The sequence below is a fragment of the Cibotium barometz genome, chromosome 59 (genome assembly GCF_041138505.1).
Source record: "Cibotium barometz isolate CiBa-2024 chromosome 59, ASM4113850v1, whole genome shotgun sequence".
In the NCBI taxonomy this organism is placed as follows: Eukaryota; Viridiplantae; Streptophyta; class Polypodiopsida; order Cyatheales; family Cibotiaceae; genus Cibotium; species Cibotium barometz.
In genome coordinates, this window is record NC_141104.1 from 28,412,673 (window position 1) to 28,418,566 (window position 5,894).

The window sequence follows — 5,894 nt, forward strand, 5'->3', positions numbered from 1 at the left end:
GATGTATGAATGTGGATGTGGATGTATGCATGTAGATGCGTATGTATGAATGTGAAATTGGAAGTATGATGTGGACATACGAACATGGATATGTATGTAGAATAATGAATGTGAAAGTGTATGTGTAGTCTATATGAGTGAATGGATGAGAATGAGTACACATTGAATGGAATGTGGAATAAGTAATGTGGTCCGAGAGTGGATAATGTGGAAAGACAAGAGTTCGTTATAGAAACTGTATTTTGACTGTTTGTAAATGACTATTTTATGTCAAGAATGCTGGGGAAGCATTTTGACCGTCTTGAGGATTAAGGTCATGAAGACCGAACTGATAAAGTTGCAACTGCTGACGGAGAGTCAATGGAGGACGTCTCGCGTAGCAAGGTCGATCGAGGTCTTGACCAGCCTCGGTTCGATTTAAATGGTGAGCTTCTGGTACGGTGGATGAGGGACCAAGGAAGCGGCCTATGAGTGAAGCGCTAGGTTACCTGCAAAGGATCCTAGAGGGTGCTGACCATACGGTGGATGAGGGACTAAGGAAGCGGCCTATGAGTGAAGCGCTAGGTTACCTGCGAAGGATCCTAGAGGGTGCTGACCATACGGTGCTCAGGCTTTGGGTCGCCGAAGATACCCACACGTTCGTCGTGGAAGATATTGGAACAAGGAGTAAGAGTTGTTTTCTGAAATCGGGCATAGATCTGGTTGATTGACCTTGCTCCTCAACGGATGAGTCCATGGCTCTTTTATATGGATCTGTGGGTTGATCTTGCTGATCTTCCATGGAGATTCCATTCTGTTATATGAATATATTGCCGGTTACTATGAGCTAGGAACTATGGAAAAGGCCCCTGAGTGAACAGGTGGTGAGCCTTCTGGTTGCCAATAATGCCATAAGTACACCGATGAATGAATGACGGGAAATAAGGATTCAACCAGAGACTTTGAGGATTGTCATCAGTGACATAATGGTTTCATTAAAGGATTGTTTGAAAGTTAGTTGATGCTGAGAAAAAGGCAATTTCATATTGGGTGTGTAAGTGGTGTGACTAGTTTTATGTTTGCATGAGCTTCTGGCTAGGGGGCCTAGGAACTCTTTTCCCTGGTACCCGGGACAAAACCTAACCAAATTCCTAATTGGATCCCATCACTACAGTGGTTGGGAGGTTGGCTAACCCATGGGACTGGATGGGGTTAGGCTAGACTGATGGATCTGTAAACCGAGACTCAAATTCTGTTATTACAATAGATAAAGTAAATCCCGGATAGTAATTGTTCTATGGATAGGAATCAACGGGGCTGTGCCTCTTGATGGGGAAAAAAGCGTTGATCCCAATGATCCAAGTGCAAGTTTCTTCCTTGATCTGACCGAGTATCTTTATAGGTGCAGTCAGATCAGCTTGATCAGTAATGGTCTTGACTACGTTAGAGTAAAGAGTTATCCTGGTGGAATCGCCTGTGCTTTTCGGGTGTAGGAAGTTTTTCCGGGTTCAGTTTTGGAAAAACCGACGGATTAGTCTCTTGTCCGGATATCCGTGGGGCAAGGCCCTGAGTGTGGGACCCTGGCCCGCGCAAGATGTGCTACTTCCGCTGCTAGCATCCGAATCTGTTGCGTGGTGGGGGCAGGGATCTCACAGTTGGTATCAGAGCATTTGGTTAATGAGGATCAACTGAGAAGCCAAATATGTCAAAATTTTTTCAAGAATCACAAAAAGGTTGTAATTATGTGATATAATTCATACAAATTGATATTCAAACTGAAAAATTCGTAAATTAGTAATTGGGTCTTCAAATGGAAGTACCGCAATTCTATGGAACCCTGACTTGCTTGAGGCCTAGACATGATGGTATTTACCTAATAGTTCCAAGTATCATGACTATCCGTATATACCGAGGGTATAACTGTATCTCTTTACCGACAGTATATATGAGTAAATCTAAGACTTGAAATTATAAGCATTAATGCTATCCAGTTGATGAATTCGAATGTGGTTGATATGATTTTTAATTCTGTTTGTGAACTGATAAATTGATTGGGATTCTGATTGAAAAATGATGATTTCTGAAATTTAGTTGAAATGTAATAAGTTGAGCGAAACCACAATGTGGATGATTGGGACGAGTCCCTATGATGATAAATGATGATAATGATTTCAGCAAATCACTATGAGATTAGTGGATTGTGCTGTCAAATTGCTACTGTTAACACTTGACACGGTAGATCAAGTTAAGGGATGGCAAATTGAGAACTTACTTAACTGAAATTCCCGTGGAGGAATGTTCAGAAGGAAATTTTTCGGTCTAATGGACCATTATCGTGTTAAAAATATGAATGATATGATCTAAATGAATTGTTATTTAATGATGAGTTCTATATAAGGGATATTTATCCCAGTATTCTGTTGGGTTGACCAGAATATAAGGAACCCCTGAATAAATTGGATCTTAAGAAAAAGAGTTGTCCTCTACCTTGTGAGATGAGGACATCTCGCACTTTTTTAAGTGGGGTAGAATGTAAGATTCCTCCCCAGCCTTCGAGGTATGCAGGAGTAAGAATCTCCCTTTTCTGATCTTATAATAAAAGAAAGATTCTGTTTAAAAAAGGAAGACCCTTTCCCCATAATACTTCTCAGGAATCCCACCTATTTTAAGGATTCAGAATGATGAGTTCAGAAGTGAGAACCGGTGTTTTGGATGCCAAGGTTTTGGTCATCAGTTAAAAGACTGCCCGACTCCTACCATGAAAAGGGCACAGGGAAGTCTAGAACCCAAATTCAGAGACCAATTCCTTCATACCAATCTAGTTAGGGTCCGTCTCGGACAAGATTGCTTAACTCCATTAACTAGTTAACTCCATTAACTAGTTCCGACCCATTGATTAGGGTCGAGATGACCAGTCAAATGCTTGGCGACATAGAGCAACAGATGCAGGCAATTCATAAAGATATAAAAGCTGCCCAAGATCGACAGAAACAGTATACAGATAAGAAGAGGACAGTCAGAGAATTCAAAGAAGCAGATATGGTCTTCATTGAGTACGGACCAAAAGAAGTTCTTTATCTCTTGGGGAGTATAAGTAGTTATCCCCCAGATATTGTGGACCAAAGAAAGTAGGTGACTTAGCCTACGAACTTCTTTTATCTCCTCATCTCAAAATTCTTAATGCCTTCTATAGAAAAATGTGCCAAAACCAAATCATGGAAAGACGGTAAAACTTCAGTGGCAAGATACCGTTGGCTTCTAAGTTATGCTAGCTCCTTCCTTTATATAAGTCGTACCTTTTACTTGCCGCTCGCAGTAATCTTACTTCCATCGATCTCCTTTCTTCTTAATCTCCTTCATGGCTTGGCAGCAGGAATTGGTTTTATCCATGATGATTTCTCACCTTCAAGACGCAAGTGAGTCTGTGAAGAAGGATTTTATAGAACTGTATGAGCGCTCACTTTTCCCTCACTTGGGAACTTCTATAGCTCAGACCAAATGGCGGACCTATCAAGACATAACTAGGGTAACACCCTGGGGTCAGCAGCACTTTTGTAACAATGTCCTCTTGGCTATGGTTATTGAAGCTTTGGGTTTGGTTCCCCGATACTACTGCGTGATGAGATCAAGGCATATTGGGTTTTTCGAGCGGGTCTTCTTACTGGCGTGTTTTCTTCCTCATCAGAAGATATGCCTTTACCTCGTTTTTGGCTAGCCTCTAAGAGGTCCTTTTGTTAGATCACCTCATACCACTGAGGTAGGTGCGGCAATAACCAACCGAATTATTCCCATAGATGAATTACCTTATACGTGTGCAGCTTGTGAGTGCTGCTTTTGTGACCATATGATGGACGGGCTTATGGAAGTGTAAAAAGTACTTCTATCTTAATGTATATGTTCCAAGAATGAATAAAGTTGAAATCTTTGTTCTTGTCTTGAGTCTTGCTCTCTTTGAGACTTTTCTTGGTGATTAATCTTAATTAAAAATTTTCTCTCAGTCTCATATTCATGCATCTTGCGAAATTACCCCCAGTTTGCGAGATGAGGGCATCTCGCGTTTTTCAAGTGGGAGAGAATGTAAGATTCCTCCCCAGCCTCTCAAGATGTCCAGCATCTTCCCTTGTAATCAATCCCCTCTTCAGAAATATAAAAGATCTTGTCTCTGCCTATTTTGACATAGAGAGAGAAAATATTCTAGAGAGAGAATATTCAGATTTTGAATATTTTTAGATAGAAAAATTTCTCATATTATTAAAATGAATTCCCTTGAAACAGAAATTCAAAAAGAACTTTCCAATGTGCAATTGAAATTTATTGGAAATGGGTATAAAGGACCTTAGCCTAAGGGTCTAGATTTTCAGAAATTTTTGGATTATTGTCCAATTAAGGTTCCTATGGGCCAATAGCATCAATCCATGTGTAGGGAGGAGATAAATCCAATTTGTAAAAGAAGATACCAAAAAATGAGTAAATGCTCACATAAGATGAAGAGTTGACTATGTACAAGGTTTATTAGTAAGAAACTATGAGTAATATCAAAAATATGAGATATTTTGGGTATCCAAAAATGAGTAAATGCTCACATAAAATGAAGAGTTGAAAATGTACAAGGTTTATTAGTAAAAAACTATGAGCAATATTAAAAATATGAGATATTTTGGATATAATGATTCCATTTTGACACATATGTAAGGAAGGGGAGTCCCTTAAAGGAGGTGCATACTTCACATGCTTGAAGGAGTTTTAAACTCAAAAATAATGTGATATTTTTATCTCTCCTCTCTCTTGAATCAAACCAAATCAAAATGGAACCAAACCGAATAAAAAAGGAACCAAACTAGGTCCAAATCTAGTCCAAATTCAACCAAACTGAATCTAGAAAATTCTAGAATTCAGTTAGCTTTGGTTAGATCTTCCCTCTCCTATAAATAGAACATGAGTCCTTTGAAAAAAAGAGGAGAATTTTACTATACTAAAGTTATGCTGAAATAATGCTAATTTCTACTATTCTCTAAAATTCTCTCCAAATTGAAGAAATTGGAGCTTCCCTCTTTCTTCAATCCCCATTGGTGGCTCCATCAACATACTTAACCAATTGATTGGTTGGGGGCCTCTACCGTGAACAAAGAATCAAGCAATTTGTAAGGTAAATGGTGAATTTTGATCTTTTCTATAATCTCTCAATGCTTCTCTCTTCTCAACCCCTCTCAAGCTTGAGAAGCTTATTTGGAATGGTTTTTGAATGCTATTGAAGTTAATTGATGAATGGTAGTGAAGAGTTACATAATTTGATGAATGCTATTGAAGTTAATTGATTAATGATAGTTAAGAATTACATAAATTTCTATTTATGCTTAATTCTAACGGTTTTTATGTAATTTCTCTCTCTCACTCAAGAAATGGTCATACTCATGACCCATTCTCAATCCAAATGAAGCTTTTCATAAAGCTTTTTCTTAATCCAAGATTAATCTATACTTGAGGCCAAATTAATGGCTTTTTTCTATGCTTTTAGTTTATGTATTTCATGAATATTGATGATTCAATCCATTATGGATTATTGATCCAATAAGGGATCATTCTAATTATTTCTTAATGATAAGCTTTATCCCTTAGAAAAATTGAGATTTATCAGTCATAGCAGCGGAGCTATGGCAAAATTTTTATAAAAATTACGCATAAAATAATTTCATTCAAAGCATGAAAAGAGGACTTCCTACCATATTCTAGGAATTATCATCCTAGATTAATTGAAAGATATTCATTGTAATCATAGAGAAATTAATTTTTATATTATGCATAATTGGATTTCATGTATAGAGATATGCATAAAAGATTATTACTTTAATGTAAAAGTGTTACTTTTATCATAATTGGATTTCATGCATAGAGGTATGCATAAAAGATTATTACTT